The following is a 23,050-nucleotide window of genomic DNA, read 5'->3' as shown; positions in this document are numbered from 1 at the left end:
TAATACTGCTTCTGATTGGACATGTAAATAGAATATCGATTCTGAAAAAGCGTTGGGTCGTTGCTCGCTACAATTTTTTAAAAAATGTTGTTTAATGAGGGGGGAGTGATTGAAGTGGATTGAATGAGAAGAATTATTGACTGACGAGAAATTTATTCATTTTGTTTACTTGATTAGAGGCACACACATTTTATCTTTATTAGATAAAAAAGATACATAAATGCCGATATGTTTGCTGAATTATCAAAATCGAAATTCTTGGCAACAATCCTCTAGCGTGTGTAGCTCGGTAATGAATAAACTGCTGTACCAGTTTCGCCTGTTTTTATGGCAATGCCTCTCGTAAACTAACAATGGATGGTAACACAACATTCCCAAACTCTTGTGTACAGAAATATGAACGCGTCTTTACTCGTTCGAAGGCTATCTGACCACTACAAGTTTCTAAAGTGTTGGAGTACAATCATGTTTAAATAGCGATCACTTCGCACATTTTTCCCCAAAGACGCGCGCGGTATTGGTGAAAGGAATACAAGTTTCGAATGTGTTTATGAACAGTGCATAAAATTTTTATAAACATCTTTTTTTGAACAATCTCCTCCTCCTCCTCCTCAAGCGTTAACTGACATTCGTAAGGAAATTGCACTCCCTCTACTGATACCTCAGCTCACTTCACTGTGCTTATGATAGCTGAACAACTGATTCCCTGGCCCTAATACTGTAAAACAACTATCACTCGGGAAAACCAATATTTGATCAGGCTTATCACAATCAATTCAGGACTAACATACAAAAACGACGGTGGAAATAGATTGAGTTTTTCTGTTCCGAAGATGCACTGCATGTAAATGTGATAAAAAGCCCTCTTATGACTCTTGTGGAAATGCGCAACAGATCATGGGTTAGTGGCCAGTATACGGTGGTAATGATAAAAAGAGAGCTATGGGGAAAAGATACGCGCAGAAGACACTGACAGAATGCAGGATGTAGAGTACATTACAGACATACAGGCCAAGTATGTACATTACGGAAGAATAGAATCGCGCGAAAAAACGTGCAAATCACGTGTCGCTAATTCGGCGCTCTGAGGATAATGTGAAGGCACAAGCAGCTGCGTGAAGGTCGGCGAGCGCAGCCGCCTGCATTGATCCGAGCCGCTTCCCCAGCCCCCGGCGAAGCCACGCCTCCACCGGACTGGACTCCCATGTCCCGTCCCGCGCTGAGCTGCGCTGTCCCTTGTGCGCCCCGACAATTCGTCCACCAGTCACCTTCCCTGCCTTCAGCGAAACGGCACAGTGCGCACAATACGGCCGCAGCCGGTGTGAGTGCGCCTGCGCTACCAGCTGGCCGGGGATCAAGTTCGGTTCGCTTCGGTTGTACTCGCAACCGCTCGATACGTCATCGAAGTCGCCGCCCTAACGCATTCCTCTGGCACTGGGGACGCAATCTCTTTCATCGAACTGCGCGTCAGGATATGCTTCGCTAAATCCTGGCAGTAACTTAAAGAGGAAAGCCTAAAGCTATTCGAATATCACACGATACTACACATTGCCCACGCTCTTCACTAGTGACCATAATAAAAATGATCGCCATTACGAGCATGCCACTCGTAGCGATGTTCGCGTCAACAGAACACACACTCTCTTGCACACTTAAAGTATAACACCCAAATATAGAGCTAGCAGAGCGCGCAGCTGCCAGCGCTAGGCTGGTGAGTGAACTTACGCGCGCCAGAAGGCCGTGCCGCCGCCGCCCGCAGCCCCGCTCAGTCTTGACTAGTTACGTAGCGCCGACGGCGGCATCGGCGACGCGACGCTGCTGCTCCCTGGCGGCGTAATCGGGGCCGAATTTCTACAGGTGCTGCTACCCGGCGGCCCGTAGCGTCAGCGTGCACTGCTGCCGAGTTCAGAAAAACACTGGCACGCAGCGTGTTCGCGGCTTCGCATCGGACTCGCCCGTAAGACACGAATATGAGGCCTAGAAGAAAATTATCTACGACATGGCCTCCGAAGACGAAATAATGTAATCGTTATTCGGCTGGCAATCAGAAAAGAAATCATCACTGAAGACTTAATATATTGAAGTCTCCTTTTTCTTCGATGCAGCCACCTAAACAAAAGTCAATGTAAAGGGTGCCCTAGCTGTAATGATCAACATTCAGAGTAGGATAGGAACGACGGCAGCCGCCAAAGCTGAAATGCTTACACCGTTTTCAAAAGTTCCTTTGCAAAGGAGAATCCAGGAGAATTGCTCCAATTGTTTCCCCGTACCACTGAAAAGACTACTCTTATCAGTATTAGCGTCAGTGCTGTTGAGAAACAACTGAAATCGTTAATAGAAGAAGGCTTTCACGACTAGATGACACAGCTGCTGGTAAACTTTTCGGGATGTGAGGTCGTGGTCCAAGAAACTCTTCTGTTCCTGACGTTTCTTCCAGGACTGCGCAGGACATCTTCAGAGGAGCTGCTCCAGTCGGCAACACAGCGGAGGAGCGCCTCTGAAGATGTCCTGCGCAGTCCTGGAAGAAACTTCAGGAACAGAAGAGTTTCTTGGACCACGACCTCACATCCCGAAAGGTTTACCAGCAGCTGTGAAATCGTTACGATTGAACAAAGCTCCAGAGTTCGATGGAATTTCAATCAGGGTCTATACTGAGTATGCGGCTAAGGTGGTCCCTCTTCTATCTATCTGTCGTAGATCCCTCGAACAAAAAACCGTGCCTAGTATTTGGAAGAAAACACAGGTAACACCCGTCTACAAGAAGGGCAATAAAAATGATCCACGACACTACCGTCCAACATACCTGACATCGATTTGTTGTAGAATTTTATAACGTATTCTGAGGTCGAACATGATTAGGTACCTCCTGAATGCCAACCAGCACGTATTCTGAATACATCGATCATGTGAAACCCAACTCGCCCTCTTCTCATATGAAACACTGAAAGCTTTGCTTTGGATACAGGTAATCAGATTGAACGTATTTCTTTATTTCCGAAAAGCATTTGACTCAGTACCAATCTAAGCTTATTGTCAAAAGTACGGTAATATTGGGTATCAAGTGAAATCTGTGACTGGACTGAGGACTTGTTGCTAGGGTGGACGCAGCATGTTGTCTTGGCTGGAGAGTCATCGCCAGATATACAGGTAACTTCGGGTGTGTCCCAGGGAAATATGTAAGATCCTTGCTGTTCATGTTGTTTATTAATGACCGTGCAGACAATGGTAACAGTAATCTCAGACTTTCTGCAGGTAATGCAGTTGCTTATCATTAAGTAGTGTCTGAAAGAACTTGCATAAATATTCAGTTAGATCTTGATAAGATTTCAAAGTGGTGCAATGATTGGCAACTTGCTTTAAATCTTCGTAAATGTAAAATTCTGCACTTCACAAAAAAAGTAATGGCCAGTGACTATAACATCAGTGAGTCACAGCTGGACCGGCCAACTCTTACGAATACGTGGGTGTAATACTTTGTAAGGATATGACATGGAGTGATCAATATAGACTCAGTCGTGCGTAAAGCAGGTGGTAGACTTCGGTTTATTGGTAGAAAACTAGGGAAGTGCAATCAGTCTACAAAGTAGATTGCCTACAAATCATTTGTGCGACCAGTTTTACGAGGATCATTCAGTAATTAAAGAGACAAATTGGTCTGGAGAAAAAAGCATAATTTTTACAAAACAATGGAAATCAGGACTGTAAGGGGGATGAGGCAGTACTTCCCAGCCCATTTTGTTGATGGTTTCACAGGTTAGTTGAGCAATATGAGGACGTGCGTTGTTTCGCTGAAGAATCACACCTCTTCTCTGAGATCTCTCTCTCATGGCTGGCTTCACCTTGTTTAAAAGCAAATCCGAGTAGTATTGGTTGTTCATTGCACGCTGCTCTTCGAGAAAATCACAAAAAACTGGACCTTCAGCATCCCAAAACACCGTCAACATGACTTTTCCTGCTGAGGCTTGGGTTTTGAATTTTTTCTTGACAGGTGAGTTGGTGTGCTTCCACTGCATGCTTTGTCTTTTTGATTCTGGCTCACGATAGTGAACCCAAGTTTCACCACAAGTTGTTATTTGTTGAAGAAGTGCTCACCTTCTCTTTCATAACGTTCCTTTAGCTCTGTGCACACTCTCAACCTTGTTTCCTTGTGTAGCCGCATCAACTCCTTTGGGACCCATCGTGCACATGTTTTGCGATGCTTCAGCACCAGTACTAACTTTAACCTTTTCAACTACCGTTTCCACAGTCACACGGCGGTCGGCACGAATAATGTCATCAATTCGACTTTCAAGTGAAGGAGTTCAAACTGCAACTGGTCGGCCAGAACGATGTTCGTCAGTCCTAACTTGCGACCATTTTTGAACTGCTCTATCCACTTTTAAAAACCTATACGATTCATACAACCTTCACCATAAACTTTAAACATTCTACAGCACATATTCACTGGTTACTCGCCTTCAGCAAGTAAAAAACGAACATCCGAACGCTGCTCAACTAATGGGGACGTTTCAAACGGACTCGCCATCTTGAAATGTATTTTTGAGGTTATAAACAAAACAATGTTGATACGTCAGCTGATCAGGGCTCATCCCAGTGATGCCAACTTAAAGCCATAAAAGTACCAAACTTGCCGAATGGTCATAAGTTTGTTTGATCCATGGGAGAGTTTCACAGAGATAAGTGAAGGAACTGAACTTACAGACAGACTCTTGACGATAAACGTAAATTATCCCGAGAAACTCTATTAATAAAGTATCAAAAACGGGCTTTACATGATTCGAAATACACTGCAATCCCCTACGTATCGCCCACGTACGGATCGTGATTAGAATAATTGCAGCACGCACAGAGGCGCTCACTCTGTCTTTCCGCGCTCCGTACGTGAATGGAACGGGAAGTATCCCTAATAATAACGGGTAAATGGGATGTATCCTCTGCCATGCACTTCGCGGTGGTTTGCAGAGTCCATACTCTTAACAGATCATTCGTAGCAACGAAGTCTAGTAAACATGTGTTTTAAAATGAGTACCCTAACAGATGTGATAACTTGCTCAGTAGAAGACATGTGTTTCACTACCTAGTTATGTTGGTTGAATTTCTTCTTCTTCTTCTTCTTCTTCTTCTATGGGTGTGGGAAAGATAAGCGTTAAAACAGCCACATACATCATGTGTAGATCGTATGTGGAGCTGCTTGAAGTACAACCGCTTGGTGTTGTAAAAACAGGCGATAAAAAGTGCAGGTATATTTTCAAATCAATGCAGGACCAAGGGTAGAGTTAAAAAATACGGGTACAGTCTGCGGAGATCGTACCCGGAGTTCTACGGATTACAGGTGTTTAGTAGGCCATTAATACAGAAAAAACAGACTGAGGATGCTCCTATCAGCCCCGTAACGGGGGCAAAGAACGGATCCAAACTTTGATCAGTTTTTGGACTCCAAGTAATAACCAGTGTTCACTCCAGTGCGGGTATTACCTGACCCAAAATATTATTTGCACTTGGCCTCCCGTGACCGTCATCGGAAACACGCGGTGACGTTACAGTAAACAAATACGGTGGTGGCTAAAGAAATCGCATCGCACTGTGACTGACAGTTGTGCATCTACTATCAACTGCTGCAGTGTGTCATCGAAAAATATCACGATAAATCAAACACCCAGATGCAATAAATAATATTCTAGTCGACTAATAATGGTCATGTTTTTGTTCCTGTTATGGTCTCAAGTCCGAAGACTAGTTTGACGCAGCTATCCACTTTAGCGTTCCACGGGCAGGCCTCTTCATTTCTGCCTAAACATTACAATCTACATCCACTTGAACTTTGAGCAAAATTTTGGTTCCACTGGACAACTGCACTTACATTATAGAGTGGACTTCACCTACCAGTATCTCAACAGTAGCGCATATTTGGGCAACTTCCAGGAGAGGACGACAAGAACCCGTCGCTGACAGAAAAGCTTGTGTCTGAAATATTAAATTTGATAACACAGTTAACCTAACCTAATAAAGGCAATCTGGACCATATAAGACAAGTTGGCGTTTAACGTTGTTACCAAAAATCTCGGGAAGTTCTTGCCCGATTAACTTCAAATTTTTGGAATATGCTCTAATGCACACTTGGATAGACATAACTATATATTTTTTAAATACAGGGTAATTATAATTAAAGTTAAACTTTCAAAAAGCTGTAGGAATAACACCACTGGTCAGAATGACGTCAAATTGCAACAGAATATTATCGGAGAAGGGAGAAAACGTATGGCAGAAGAAAAAAAAGTGTGAAATTGATCAATAGATGGCGCAGTATGTGTCAGAATACGTAAATGAAAACGCCTGTGACGCGCACGACCCATTGAAGTTGGCAGAAACACGCCGGGTACACGGCTTTCCCTCCTTTCGCGTCTGCGACGTTCGCCGGGACTGTCTCAATGCAGGACCGCGCTCTGCTTGTAAAGCTGTATTACAAGAATGACGACAGTGCACACGTCGCTCGGCAGAAGTTCCGGACACTGACCGTGAGCACGGTGCGTAAAATCCTACGAAACATCCTTCTTTTCTATCCATTCCAAATTATCCATGTGCACGAGTGGCTTCCTGTTGACCTGCCAGCAAGAGAGACCTTTGCTTTAGAATTTCTTGCTCGCATGGAAGTGGACAATGATTGGCCGTGGAAGATTTTGTGTGCAGACGAAGCCCACTTCCATCTGATAGGATATGTCAATACACAGAATTGTGGAATGTGGGTAGCGGAAAGTCCACACGCAAATCAACCAGTACCACTTCATCCTGAAAAGGTCACTGTGTGGTGCGAGTTTATGGCATGATTTATCATATAGGGCCATATTTTTTTCTAAGAGACAGGTGCTTCCGGTCCTGTTACCCGTACCGTCACTTGTAAGCGCTATGAGTGTCTTTTGCGCTACCACGTCATTCCAGCTCTCCAACAGAGTGGATGGGATCATTTTTATGCAAGATGGCGCACCTCCCCACATTGCAAATCCAGTTTAAGCAACTGCTGCAGCGCAATTTCGGAAATACTAGAATTATCAGCCGTCATTTCCTACAGGTTGGCTGTCCCTATCACCTGATCTTAATCCGTGACTTCTGGGATGTTGTGTTCAGTGTTCCGATTGCAAACTTATCTGCATTGAAGGCACGCATAGCGAAACACATTCTGAACATGACCCCAGAAACACTTCGATCAGTTGTGGAACATGCTGTTTCTCGATTCCCATTTGTTGCAGAAAACGGTGAACAGCATATTGAACACGTTTTGCGCCAGTCACAGGAAATTATTAATCCGATTTGATTTTGATTGATGCTTTTTATGCGGTTTTTGGTCTCAGGACAATTGGAAACCAGTTTTTCCCATCCGATGTGATGTGACCTTGCCGTGGTGGATGGACTTACGTAAGTATTAGTATCACACCTGTACACCCATGCACACTGAGTAGTACACTTTGTTGAACGTCAAACGTACACCTTAGGCATTGCTGTATGATTCATTTGTCATTTGTAGTCTACCACTATTAAATTATGACGCTTACAGCGCCATCCATTGCTACATTTTGTAACTATTTTTCTTCTGCCATACGTTTCCTCCCTTCTCCGATATTATTCCGTTGCAATTTTACGTCATACTGACCAGTGGTGTTATTTCTACAGCGGTTTGAAAGCTTAACTTTAATCATCCTGTATATACAAAGGGGAAAGTTTCTATCTAAACTCTCGAAGAGTTCGAGACTGATTTACGTCAAATTTTACACGATGCTGCTCTAATTAAACACTTTGATGGACATAGGCTACATGTTCCTTTAATGTTGTTGTTGTTGTGGTCTTCAGTCCTGAGACTGGTTTGATGCAGCTCTCCATGCCACTCTATCCTGTGCAAGCTTTTTCATCTCCCAGTACCTACTGCAACCTACATCCTTCTGAATCTGCTTAGTGTATTCATCTCTTGGTCTCCCTCTACGATTTTTACCCTCCACGCTGCCCTCCAATACTAAATTGGTGATCCCTTGATGCCTCAGAACATATCCTACCAACCGATCCCTTCTTCTGGTCAAGTTGTGCCACAAACTTCTCTTCTCCCCAATCCTATTCAATACTTCCTCATTAGTTATGTGATCTACCCATCTAATCTTCAGCATTCTTCTGTAGCACCACATTTCAAAAGCTTCTATTCTCTTCTTGTCCAAACTATTTATCGTCCATGTTTCACTTCCATACATGGCTACACTCCATACGAATACTTTCAGAAATGACTTCCTGACACTTAAATCAATACTGGATGTTAACAAATTTCTCTTCTTCAGAAACGCTTTCCTTGCCATTGCCAGCCTACATTTTATATCCTCTCTACTTCGACCATCATCAGTTATTCTGCTCCCCAAATAGCAAAACTCCTTTACTACTTTAAGTGCCTCATTTCCTAATCTAATTCCCTCAGCATCACCCGACTTAATTAGACTACATTCCATTATCCTTGTTTTGCTTTTGTTGATGTTCATCTTATATCCTCCTTTCAAGACACTGTCCATTCCATTCAACTGCTCTTCCAAGTCCTTTGCTGTCTCTGACAGAATTACAATGTCATCGGCGAACCTCAAAGTTTTTATTTCTTCTCCATGAATTTTAATACCTACCCCGAATTTTTCTTTTGTTTCCTTTACTGCTTGCTCAATATACAGATTGAACAACATTGGGGAGAGGCTACAACCCTGTCTTACTCCCTTCCCAACCACTGCTTCCCTTTCATGTCCCTCGACTCTTATAACTGCCATCTGGTTTCTGTACAAATTGTAAATAGCCTTTCGCTCCCTGTATTTTACCCCTGCCACCTTCAGAATTTGAAAGAGAGTATTCCAGTCAACATTGTCAAAAGCTTTCTCTTAAGTCTACAAATGCTAGAAACGTAGGTTTGCCTTTCCTTAATCTTTCTTCTAAGATAAGTCGCAAGGTCAGTATTGCCTCACGTGTTCCAGTGTTTCTACGGAATCCAAACTGATCTTCCCCGAGGTTGCCTTCTACTAGTTTTTCCATTCGTCTGTAAAGAATTCGTGTTAGTATTTTGCAGCTGTGACTTATTAAGCTGATAGTTCGGTAATTTTCACATCTGTCAACACCTGCTTTCTTTGGGATTGGAATTATTATATTCTTCTTGAAGTCTGAGGGTATTTCGCCTGTTTCATACATCTTGCTCACCAGATGGTAGAGTTTTGTCAGGACTGGCTCTCCTACAGCCGTCAGAAGTTCCAATGGAATATTGTCTACTCCGGGGGCCTTGTTTCGACTCAGGTCTTTCAGTGCTCTGTCAAACTCTTCACGCAGTATCGTATCTCCCATTTCATCTTCATCTACATCCTCTTCCATTTCCATAATATTGACCTCAAGTACATCGCCCTTGTATAGACCCTCTATATACTCCTTCCACCTTTCTGCTTGCCCTTCTTTGCTTAGAACTGGGTTTCCATCTGAGCTCTTGATATTCATACAAGTGGTTCTCTTCTCTCCAAAGGTCTCTTTAATTTTCCTGTAGGCAGTATCTATCTTACCCCTAGTGAGATAAGTCTCTACATCCTTACATTTGTCCTCTAGCCATCCCTGCTTAGCCATTTTGCACTTCCTGTCGATCTCATTTTTGAGACGTTTGTATTCCTTTTTGCCTGTTTCACTTACTGCATTTTTACATTTTCTCCTTTCGTCAATTAAATTCAATATTTCTTCTGTTACCCAAGGATTTCTACTAGCCCTCGTCTTTTACCTACTTGATCCTCTGCTGCCTTCATTACTTCATCCCTCAAAGCTACCCATTCTTCTTCTACTGTATTTATTTCCCCCATGCCTGTCAATTGCTCCCTTATGCTCTCCCTGAATCTCTGTACAACCTCTGGTTCTTTCAGTTTATCCAGGTCCCATCTCCTTAAATTCCCACCTTTTTGCAGTTTCTTCAGTTTTAATCTACAGGTCATAACCAATAGATTGTGGTCAGAGTCCACATCTGTCCCTGGAAATGTCTTACAATTTAAAACCTGGTTCCTAAATCTCTGTCTTACCATTATGTAATCTATCTGATACCTTTTAGTATCTCCAGAGTTCTTCCATGTATACAACCTTCTTTCATGATTCTTAAACCAAGTGTTAGTTATGATTATGTTGTGCTCTGTGCAAAATTCTACCAGGCGGCTTCCTCTTTCATTTCTGTCCCCCAATCCATATTCACCTACTATGTTTCCTTCTCTCCCTTTTCCTACACTCGAATTCCAGTCACCCATGACTATTAAATTTTCGTCTCCCTTCACAATCTGAATAATTTCTTTTATTTCATCATACATTTCTTCAATTTCTTCGTCATCTGCAGAGCTAGTTGGCATATAAACTTGTACTACTGTAGTAGGTGTGGGCTTCGTATCTATCTTGGCCACAATAATGCGTTCACTATGCTGTTTGTAGTAGCTTACCCGCATTCCTATTTTCCTATTCATTATTAAACCTACTCCTGCATTCTCCCTATTTGATTTTGTGTTTATAACCCTGTAGTCACCTGACCAGAAGTCTTGTTCCTCCTGCCACCGAACTTCACTAATTCCCACTATATCTAACTTCAACCTATCCATTTCCCTTTTTAAATTTTCTAACCTACCTGCCCGATTAAGGGATCTGACATTCCATGCTCCGATCCGTAGAACGCCAGTTTTCTTTCTCCTGATAACGACATCCTCTTGAGTAGTCCCCGCCCGGAGATCCGAATGGGGGACTATTTTACCTCCGGAATATTTTACCCAAGAGGACGCCATCATCATGTAATCATACAGTAAAGCTGCATGCCCTTGGGAAAAATTACGGCTGTAGTTTCCCCTTGCTTTCAGCCGTTCGCAGTACCAGCACAGCAAGGCCGTTTTGGTTATTGTTACAAGGCCAGATCAGTCAATCATCCAGACTGTTGCCCTTGCAACTACTGAAAAGGCTGCTGCCCCTCTTCAGGAACCACACGTTTGTCTGGCCTCTCAACAGATACCCCTCCGTTGTGGTTGCACCTACGGTACGGCCATCTGTATCGCTGAGGCACGCAAGCCTCCCCACCAACGGCAAGGTCCATGGTTCATTGGGGGGGGGGGGGGGGGTTCCTTTAATATATAATGATATATCCAAGAGGACGACATTTCTAGCAAAACGCTCGGAAAGTTTTTGACCGAATTACTTCAAATTTTTACACGATGTTCTAATAAACGTTAGGATGGACGAGAGAGAGAGAGAGAGAGAGAGAGAGAGAGAGAGAGAGAGAAATATGTATTTAAAATACGTGCTACTTCAGTATATAAAGCCTAGTCGATGTTTCACAGCGTTACCAAAAATCCCTCCTCAAGTTCTTGACAAATTTATTTTACATAGCTAAAACCTCGAAAAGTTTTTGCTTAAAATTTTATGCTCGATACTGCAGTAAATATCCAGACGCCCAGTGGTTAGAATTTTTTTAAACAACAATTTACAGGATTTCCATTCAAAGCGACAACAAGAAAGACAAAGCTGTGCCGTGCAACTAGAATGAGTGGTTTAATTTTCTTCAGTCAAATCACTTTTAACTACAATAGCGGGCATTTAAACCATTAGACATACTGTTTCGCCCATATACTGTTCTTTGTCCTTAAATGCAATTTTAAACAAAATTTGTATGCACAACAATGTGCTGCATTGTTTTCTTCCTCGCAGTCGGTTTTAACAGGAAACATGTAGGATGTATTTGTATGGCTTATCGGCTTATGATTAGAATACTATTAGATAATCTGGATCGTCCGGAACTTTCTAATCCTGCCAGTTCGCAGGTTAAAAGTATGCTACATACTGTCACTGAAGCCGCTACTGTGTTCTCGCACATCCAGCAACTGGAGAGAAGTGCCAGTGATCCCAGCCGATTTATCCATTCATTCATTGCGTATTCAGTTCGCAATCAAGGTTTCGTTTAATACAACAACAACAACAACAACAACAACAACCAACGCTCAAGGTGGGAGAGTGGTGGATATGTATATTAAGTCTGTAATTAATATTCCAGTTTTAAAATGCTATGGAAAGAAAATCACTGCTCAGAATGACTTCAAATTTGAACAGCGTATTGTGACACAGGACCTCATGGGAAAAAAAAACGAAAATTTTAGCAATAGTTGGCGCTGTAGGCTTCTTAACGTAAATGTGGTCGCCTACGAATGATAGATGAATCGCATTACGATTGCTACGGTTTGAGTTGCAAATTACACCATCCGTATTGTTCAATGCACCACATGACTGCACGAGTTATGCACCACATGACTGCACGAGTTCGGCAGTCAAAAGCTGTGGCACTGTTCAAAAATGGTTCAAATGGCTCTGAGCACTATGAGACTTAACATCTGAGGTCATCAGTCTCCTAGAACATAGCACTACTTAAATCTAACTAACCTAGTGACGTCACACACATCCATGCCCGAGGCAGGATTCGAACCTGCCACTATAGCAGTCTCGCGGTTCCGGACTGAAGCGCCTAGAACCGCTCGGCCACCGTATGGCACTGTTAGTTAAGCCCATCCACCACTAGAAAATTGCACCACAGCGAATGGGAAAAATCGGTTTTCAATTGTCCAGAGGCCAAAAACCGCATAAAAAGCAAAATGATATCAGTTCCTGATTGTGAGACTGGCGCAATAGATGTCCAGTATGATGCTCACCATTTTCTACCACAAGCGGAAATCGAAAAACATCATGTAGCACAAAAGATTGGAAAGTCTTGGAGGTAACGTCCAGAATGCACTGCGCAGTGCGCGCCTTCTATTCAGCAATGTTCGTAATTGGAGCACTGTACACATCACACAAATCAAGATCAGGCGATCTGGACGAACGGGCGGTAGGGAAATGACAACAGATAATTCCAGCATTTCCGAAATGCCTCTGCAGCAGCCGCTTCACTGGCTGTCTAACACGCGCAGCAGCTCCATCTTGCATAAAAATGAGCTTAACGATTCCACGTTTGAAGGGTTCGAATGGCGCTGGTGCGCGAAAGACTGACAGCGTTTACCAGTGACGGTAACGGCAAGAGGATCCTCAGAATTCATCTCGAAAAAGTGTGGCCCTACGGTAAACTACGCTGTCAACCCGCATCACAGTCACATTCGCACAATGGAGCGGTACTGGCTGATGTGCGTGCGGATTTTCCGTTGCTCATATTCTGCAATTCTGCGTATGTCCTTCTGTGTGGCTGGTCCCGGCGGAGGTTCGAGTCCTCCCTCGGACACGGGCGCGCGCGCGCGTGTGTGTGTGTGTGTGTGTGTGTGTGTGTGTGTGTGTGTGTGTGTGTGTGTCCTTAGGATAATTTAGGTTAAGCAGTGTGTAAGCTTAGGGACTGATGACCTTAGCAGTTAAGTCCCATAGGATTTCACACACATTTGAACGTTTTTTGATATGTCCTTGAAGATGAAAATGAGCTTCGTCGGTCCACAGAATCTCAAATGACCGTTCATTGTCCACTTCCATGCGAGCGAGAAGTTCCAGAGCGAGCGTTTGTATTGCTGGGAGGTCAGCAGGAAGTAATTCCTAAACATAGGTGAGTTTGTATGGATAGCAATGCAGAATGTTACAAAGGATTTTAAGAAATCTCGCAGGCATGTCCAACGTTCGACCAATTCCCCGGGCACTGCATGTTTGCACACCACCGCTCAACCCCTCAATGTTGTGGCCATGTGTTCGACATATTTGGCCGCGCGGGGTAACCGCGTGGGCTTGGGTGCCTTGCCGCGGCTCCGCCCATAGGAGGTTCGAGTCTGGACCCCGGGCATATGTTTATTTATTAGTGTGTAGGCCTAGGGACCGATGACCTCAGCAGTTTGGTCCCATAGGAACTTACCACAAATTTCCAATTTTTCTTTGCCACGCGTCGTATCAACTGCCTTCCTCCCTCTGCCACACTGCACTTCAAAAGAATCTGTCTTTTCGAATGTTGTAATAATTTTCTCCAGACTCAAAGCAATGCCTTTTTTATTCCGTTACGTGGAACTTCTGCAGGGCTGTTGGGGCACTGCCACCATTCCTGTAAGAGAGCTTTACCAGCAACTGCGCGATCCTTCATGGAGACAGTCATGTCGGGCATCTGGGACGCAAACCGAAGAACAGCCGTGTGCCGTGCGTCTGTAGCAGTGCGTATTCTGACGCTTACAGCGCCATCTGTTGATCAAATTTTCGGTTTTTTTTCGCGCACGACGTTTCCCCCGGCGTCAGTAATTAGCTGCTCAAATTTATTAGCCGCTCAGTATATTCTTGACTTTCCTCAAATGATTTTCCACTGGTTGCAGTAATTGAAACATGGATAAAACCAAACTCTGACATCGGTAGGGTATCAAGTGATAACATTAGTTCGGAATTATGGTAAAGGGGGGATAGCTTCATTGACTTACTTGCAAATGCGGTACTAATAAATTTCAATCCCTAACCTCGGCAGAAAAAATTACTGGCAGCCATCAGTTTTGCACTGCATCTGTATATCGTCCCGCAGATTGCCGGAACTGTGGACAATATCTACGAATAATGTAACAACACTTTAACAAAACTATTCCTAACTTCTGGCGATTTCAACGCCCATTATAGCATGCGCATTTTATATGAATGAATAGGCACGAGACATCAATGGATATGACAGTGGCCTCTCATTATCTTAATCAAATTACATTCTTGTCTGTACAGTAAGACAGCAAGGGATCAGACTACTTTTTTTAACTATGACTATCAGCCGTTAAAATAATAAACAGTTTTTTCTAATGAGTCGACTTGGAACATGAAAACTGCAGATTGGTATAAATACCGAAAAATCCTTGATTCAGAAATACAGTAAAATGATAAATAGCAACCATTGCACACCGTTTATTCACAACTTATGAACTGCATATGTTACACATAGCAAGTAAGTCATTTTCAAAACGGCAATTAATAATAAAAACAAGAGGACAGGGGAAGTTTAAACATTGTCAATCGCGATCGGGAGCAGTATGTACCGATTAAGCGTATCAGGGACAGAAAAGACCCATTGAGGAAAATGCTGATGAAGAAGAGATTATTGCACTTTCGGTGCAATGAAGGACGAGGAAATTTCAGCAGCCAAAATTTAGCAAAACTTTCTACGTCTATAAAAAGTTCGATGAGCGGAGCGTACAACTACTTCCACCGCCATACGTCACCGAAAGATGTTGCCAAGAACAAGAGAAAATTCTGGGCCTACGGAAATTCATTAAGCATATCGGAAGTTTCCATACATGCACTCATCGACCAGTATGGTATGCCAATAGAAGACAGCAAAAGGATAGCCGAAGTTTAAAATTTCGCAGTCAAGAAATAGTTTACGCAAGAGGACCGTGCAGGCTCCCGTAAGAACACAGAAATAGACATCCCTGGCGTTGAGAAGCAACTGAAATGTTGAAAAGAAAAGTTGCCAGGTCAAGATGGAATCTCAATTCGGTTTTAGAGAGAGTACTGTTCGGCATTGGCCCCTTACTTAGCTTACATTTATCGCAAATCTCTCACCCTGTGCTAAGTCCCAAGCGACAGGAAAAAAGCGCAGGTGGAGGGTAAATGGACGGGACAGCCAAGTTACAGACCAATATCCTTAACATATGTTTGCTGCAGAATTCTTGTACATATTCTGATTTCGAATATAATAAATTTCTATGAGGTTGGAAAGCTTCTGTTAACGAATCAGCGCAATTTAGGAAGCATTCGCCCACACTATATCCTGCCAACTATGGAAAAAGGGGAACGTGCCCACTTAATAGACCTTCATTTCCGTTTCACGCAATGCTCCCAACAGGCTGATGACGAAGAATGAGGAATAGGTTCCCGAATACGTGAGTGGCTCGAAGGCTTCTTAAGTACTGGACGGCGAGTGTTTATCAGAGACAAGGGTATCGTCAGGAGTGCCCCAACGGAAGTGTGATTGGACCGTTATTGTTCTCTATATACATAAATGATCTGGCAGATAGGGTGAACAGCAATCTTTGACTGCTAATGACGGTAAACGAAAAAGTATCGTCAGTGGGTGACTGTAGGGGGATACATGACAACTTAGACAGAATTTCTATTTGGTGTGATGAATGGCAGCTTGCTCCACGTGCAGAAAAATATAAGCTAACGCAGATGAGAAGGAATGTTTAAATACAATATTGGTGGTACGCTGCTTGACACAGTCACGTCGATTAAATTGCTGGGCGCAACGTTGCAACCTGACGTTTGTTTCAGTGCGGATGCACTACTATCGCCCGCACTCTTGTGGGAATCAATAATTTGCGAGTAGAGGGTTAATGGACGAGAGACGCTGCACTGCAGTGTGCGCAGAAGTTGGAAATCTGAGTCGGTAAGGGAGCGTGTCAGGATGGCTGAAGCCGTTCAGACAACCGCTCACGAGAAGCGATAAATCCGGGTTCGAGTCCCGATCCGGCACAAATTTTGAACTTCTGCTACTGCATTACCACACTGCTCTGTGTCGCTGGAAATCACGTACTGCCACTCACCCCTTCCCTTTCTTTTCCCACTCTATTTCATACACATACCTAACTACTACGGGGTGGGGTGCTCTTGCCGTTGATACTTCTGTACCGTTTTTTCATTCGATCCAGACCGTGTTACGGGTTCGTAGTATATAAATAATCAACCAGCAGCGTATCATAGGAATGAAAGAGACTTTAGCGCACCTGCTTGTTGTTGTTGTTGTTGTTGTTGTGGTCTTCAGTCCTGAGACTGGTTTGATGCAGCTCTCCATGCTACTCTATCCTGTGCAAGCTTTTTCATCTCCCAGTACCTACTGCAACCTACATCCTTCTGAATCTGCTTAGTGTATTCATCTCTTGGTCTCCCTCTACGATTTTTACCCTCCACGCTGCCCTCCAATACTAAATTGGTGATCCCTTGATGCCTCAGAACATGTCCTACCAACCGATCCCTTCTTCTGGTCAAGTTGTGGGGCTATGAAATGTAGACCAACCCATGCACAACTCGAACACGAGACACCGTTTAATATTAGGTCAGTACTCATTGAATTATGAGGCAAGATACGCTAATTTCAATTCAACTTACAAAGAATTTGCAAGCATTTGCCGCAAAAAATTCTAGAACACACAGTGGCTTGCTTTTCTATACGACTGCATTTGAAACTGCTGATGGAAAGGCTGCCTTTTTGCAGGTAAACAAAACATCGCAGACGGAGGAACATGGGAGCTATATAATTCACATATACAGCTGAGCACTGCAGACGAAAATAAAATAGAATGCGTTGTTTTCAGTTCTCAGCTTCGCATACAGCAAAAATTTCATTTACTAGCACACCTCGATATACCCGGTAACGCTCCAGCAGGCTCGAAAGCGATACAGTGTTGCACTTTACTCGTCTTTTGTAATTCTGTCACTCTCTATGAGAGTGCTGAAAACACTAGGACTAAATTCCCGAAAATCAGTAACGAGCATCTACTCAAAATTCTACCTGTGTACTACGAATGCCTAAGAATACAAACGCAAATTACATTTACGCGAATTAACGCACATCATGAAAGTAAAGGTAACGAGAAAGCAGACGACGTGGTTAAGAAAGCTATACACAGTGGAACCCCACTAGACATGAAACATCCTTTTACGGAACATTGTCATATCTTTTGGAAACGAGCGCTCCATACCTGACTAGGCAAATGGTTTCAGAGCTCGCAGAGCGAAGGACATGATTAAACTCGACAGACCTTGGTTTTATTTCTTCAACGGACCACGACAAACTACCTCTAACATAAGCAGATAAGTGTAAATCACAGATCATTCCCAGAAAATCCAGTTCGGTTACATATATTTGTCCCCTGCGTCCGAATGTGATGTTATGACGTATGGAGACACAAATAAGATCTTCTTTAATGCCAGAAATATTAAGAAGCCACGGTTTTCTTAACTTCTATCAACAACATACCGGTTCAGTATTTCTTATACGCAAAGTTCTACAAGAGCCTACGTCATTATAATCGCCTTTTTATGTTCTGAAAACGTAAGTAGTAGGGCAAACAGATCACAGCCCACGGTTGCATTGTTGGCAAATTTATTCAAGATAGCGGGTCGAAGATGGCGGCGATAGATGTGGATACATTGCAATATCATGGTGGGAAGTGCAAATTTTGGCGGAAAAACATGTCAGTTGGGCTACATCCACTAACCTACCACCTCCCCTCACTGCCCCCCCCCCCTCCAAAATGGTCGGGAGTTCAAATTTTGGCGGTAAAAAGGGCACTTGGGCTACCTCCACTAACCTAAGAAAATGGCTTCCTCCACTAAGTTAAGTCATCCGACCGCCAACTCTTCCTTGGAATTGTTGGGAAAAGGACTTGGCCTGTGCTGGATAGGACAGATGGAAGTCTTTTTTTCTGGCAGTCTTTATTTAAACAATTTGAGGCAGTAGCTCGATCTAGTGTGTTCACCATGAGGTCCAGAGTCCAACTGACCTGGTACACAGTACTGCCACCAAAGGGCACTGTCGTCCCTCCCATGATGTAATCTAAGATGGCGGTCGGGTGAAAAATGGCGGGAAAAGGACTCAGCCTGTTCTCAGCTGCTGGAGAGAAGAAGGAGTGTACTTTATTTATTTTGGGACAATTTATTCAGGGATGGATTTCACATAGTTCATTTATTACACGGATACAAAACACTTGTTCTGATGTGCTTGGGGTCACCTTACAAAGCCTACAGATCTGCAAATTACTCGTAAATCACGGAAATAATGCATGTAAAATGCTCTGCAGCCACGCTCACTAATTATAAAGTGTCGAAATAATGCAGTACGCAGCATACAGAGCTGTACACAGATTTACAGACACGCAAACTACTAGTAAATTGTCAAAATAATGCATGTAAAAGGCTCTGCAAACAAGCTCAGTGTCGAAATAATGCATTGCACAGCCTACAGACCTGTTCACAAAATAATGCAACAAACACATTCACTATGCATAAAATTGGCAAAATAATGCTATATAACGCTCTGCCAACACGCTCACAAAGCTTAAACAGCCGAAAATAATGCAGTGCACAAACACTCATTGTATGTAAAAACAGCTTTCGAGCTACCATTAACCACGCACGACGTATCACAGACTCCAGTGCGTGCACGTGCCGGCGCCGCCGACCCCGTGCATGCTCCTTGCATGGCTAGCCACACTCAAGCCATCGCTGGCGAGACAAACGCCAGGGCGTTAGCAACACTCACACACCACTGCCACTTACAGCCAGCAGGTGAAAGTTGCGTCTATTTTCAGGTATATCGTTGGAATTATTCGAGTGTTATACTGCTGTCACATGTCTATGTAAATAACAGCCAGGTCACCCTTTGGATGCGCATGTGTTCACCTAACCACTGTGGCTGAGGCGTACCTGCCAGTCCAGTACTGTGAGTGATGTTTGCACGGCAGTTCACCCTCGTAGATGCAGCTAGAAGGTTCTCAATGTTATCCTGACACCACAGGTCTATGTAAGTAAGAACCAAGTCTCCCCTCTGAAAGCGCTATAGAGATGTGTTGCAATGCTTCCCAGAATAGCACCGTTTGCATTCTCCCCAGCAATCATAACGCGCCATGCGAGACGCCTCTGGCCACGTATGTGTTTACTCAGCCAGGGTTCTCAATGTTATACTGACGTCACGTGTCTATGCAAAGAAGAGCCAAGTCTACCTCTTGGAAATAGCAAAATGCTGCATAAATAGTTAACGATTGCTTTTGTAGGAGCTTTCGTGATGTCTCAGCTAGCCTGGACGGAAATTCTGGTCCTAACGGGACGTGTTAACGAAAATAGCCCAGAATAAGACTGACTGCATTCTCCCTCTCGATCCTAACGGGACTGCCCGTCCATTACTTATCAGTCCCTTCTTGGAATTTGCGAAGTGCTGGAGAAATAGTTAACCGTCGCTTTTGTAGGAGCTTTCATGATGTCTCAGCTTCTCTGAATGGAAATTCTTGTCCTAACAGAACCTGTTTACGAAAATAGCCGAGAATAACACCGAATGCATTACTCCTGAAGGTCCCAAGTGGCACCTCATCCTGGAAATCGTGAAGTCCTGCTTTCAACAAACATCTCCAAACGCAAACGTTCTCACCGCTATGTAGGGGCTACCAAGTCCCAGCACAAACAATATATTGCGAATGAATGGACCGTTCTTGTCGGCTCTTACTGAATTTACCCGCCAAATTACTGATGCTACCGGTGTGGAAGCATTGTCCGCCTTTTTCTTTCTGCAGACGAGACTTTCAGCGGCAAAACTATTTTGTACAGATCGCCATATGCACTGACAGTTAAACCCTGCAAAAGTGGCCTACAGATCGTCAAATATGGAAAGACTCATACTCAATTACACTACTCTGCTATGACAAATTGTTTCCATTCCCACCAAATGGTCAAAACACGGTCCCTGTCGCACTAACTCAGGTCACTGTTTCTACACAGGTTGCAGAAGGTGGTGGATATTGCTCTCTCCGACTTCTGCTCAGTTCAGACTCAAGTTGAAATGACCACATGCTCAAAGCTGCAGAAATGGCAGCAGTTGCTACAGTCATAGGGACTATCTAAACCTTAAGTGTAGCACATAGGTTTGAAAAAAGGTGGCTCATTCCGAGATATGAGAGTAACAGAAATATGGTTCACTAGTGGCCGTAATCATTAAAGGACTTCTCCGTTGGATACAACGCAGGTATGTTCTTGAATGGAAAGACTTGATTCCAAATCATAGACATGATTTCTAGCGGATACCGTAATACTAGAGATCTGACAAGCTAGTGCGCATTTCTTATGACCTCGATCAGCAAACCATCTAGTGTTTGTGATCCTTCTCAATCAACTATCGCCTGTAACCCAGTCGAGATATCACCAAACCTCTGATGTGGCACTGAGACAGAATGTGTTATAAATACTGGAGAAATATCCATTGGTGGCATGAGGGAGTTGCAAATACCGGTTTCATACCACATTCCTTAGCCGAATCACTTTCTAAATTTGATTTTATCACGAGGTTGCGACGATGTGTAACCACAAAGTTGGTATGATAATATATACTCTGGCGATCACCATCTGTATTCAGTGTCGCGGTATTTGTCTGGAAAAACCACTTAATTCGTAGGTAATGTCATACCTCGATTTATAAAGCCAGTATAGCTTTTAACATGGATATTTGTATGCACCTGTCGAACCAAGACTGCTTGTGACAATAACATACAGTAGTTGTTGAGATCGTGTTTTTTAACATCTGGCAGTTTATAAGACGATTATGGCTCTCTAATTATTTCGTATCACCAGCAATCAGTTATTGGCGAAGTATTATACTTAGTAGTAGGGGATGCGTGATAGGTTTGCCTTGAGCATAAGGCTTGTAAAGTATGTGTTTGTGTTCTGACATGAGCGAAGGAAATAAATATGTCCAGTCGTAAGGAAGGTATGGATCTGACGTGGAATACTGTGATAGCAAAGTGAAGAGTATGTCAGGTCATAAGAATGTTACAGATATATCTATTTCCATAGCCACAGCCATCAGCAGGGTTTATTTCCGATACTTCCCTTATTGTCGAATGTTGTCCAATTGAGACTGCAATCGTAATATTTAATAGTAAGCACAGTGATAATATATATACGTTGCCACATTCCTAAGATGATTCTGTCTTTGAGTGCGTGGCGCGCCGACAGTCGGTTGTGCCGGAAATTATTCACATTTCCCACTAAAGGCAGGAGCCGTCCAAATCGAGAAGCCTGTTGGGATGCTGGAATGCAGTTGAATTAACCGTGTCGTCCTCTAGGCAGCCGAATAGTGAACTAATACTTATTAAGTGTAGGATAGTCTTCGTGATCAAGTGGAAATTTGAGAAGATTCAATATGGACGTGTGTTTGTGTTGGACCATAATTCCCTCCCTTGTAGATTATCTGATTGACTGCTTCTTCTGCACATTTGCCGTCTTTGTGTGGTTGAGAGAACTTTGATTGTGGTGTGCGCATCTAGCAAGTACAAGACGCGTGGAAGACACGTTTGCTGGTTCTCTAGACAACACCTTAGCTGACTTTGTAAATTATAAGGCTGATTTGGGATACATTATATCACAGACATCGGTATTTGCGAGTGAAAATATCAGTGTCCTCTATTTTTATTTTTTCGCGGTTTCATGTAAAGGTCTTCTCAGACGAGATTAGTTTCTAGTTACTCAGTGGTTTATAGCAAGCTCCACCTCACTAAAGTTTCGAGTTTATAGAGAAATTGTTTCCGTTCTATATCTTTGAAATTTACTGCACAAGAGATACTGCTAAGCAAGTGATATTTCTATGTACTTGATATCGAGCAGCATCGCGAAAATGGGATGATGTTCTGGCAAACCATGTGAAATTACATAAGTTCGTGTAATCCCAGAGTCTGGAGATGGGTGTAGAAAGCAAGAAAGCAAGCAAGCAAGCAAGCAAGCAGCTTGGGGCAGAAACAGTAACGCCATTGTGCCAAAGGGAAACGAGCCCATCTTTGTACAACAGTTCGGAGATTGACTTCGGTCCGTTGAGGGCGCTCTAGTCACGCGTCCACGCTGAAATATGCAAGCAAATATCCAACTCAGTGGCAGAATAGTGTAATTGAGCAAGGGTATGTATTTGACGATCTGTAGGCCACTTTTGCAGGGTTTGACTGTCAGTGCATATGGCGATCTGTACAAAATAGTTTTGCCGCTGAGTCTCGTCTCCAGAAAGAAACAGGCAGACAGTGCTTCCACACCGGCAGCATCAGTAATTTGGCGGATAAATTCAGTAAGAGCCGATAATTATGTTCCATTCATTCACAAGATATCCTTTGTGCTGGGACTTACAAGGGAACATCCCCATCGCACCCCCCTCAGATTTAGTTATAAGTTGGCACAGTGGATAGGCCTTGAAAAACTGAACACAGATCAATCGAGGAAACAGGAAGAAGTTGTGTGGAACTATGAAAAAATAAGCAAAATATACAAACTGGGTCGTCCATGCCTAAGATAGGCAATATTAAGGGGAATGTGAGCCGAGGAG

At 43.3% G+C, this 23,050-nt stretch overlaps 1 protein-coding gene across 1 annotated transcript in view; it reads right to left on the bottom strand.

Moving 5' to 3' along the window:
- The window catches only part of LOC124774893 (protein Gawky), a 277,306-nt gene extending 275,545 nt beyond the window's left edge, over nt 1-1,761 (bottom strand). The window contains exon 1 of the mRNA XM_047249552.1: nt 1,726-1,761. The gene's annotated coding sequence lies outside the window, so the exon portion shown is untranslated. The remainder of the gene's footprint in view (nt 1-1,725) is intronic.
- Between the last annotated feature and the right edge of the window lie 21,289 nt (nt 1,762-23,050).

The sequence above is a fragment of the Schistocerca piceifrons genome, chromosome 2 (genome assembly GCF_021461385.2).
Source record: "Schistocerca piceifrons isolate TAMUIC-IGC-003096 chromosome 2, iqSchPice1.1, whole genome shotgun sequence".
NCBI classification, from domain to species: Eukaryota; Metazoa; Arthropoda; class Insecta; order Orthoptera; family Acrididae; genus Schistocerca; species Schistocerca piceifrons.
This window is presented reverse-complemented; position numbering and strand designations above follow the sequence as displayed.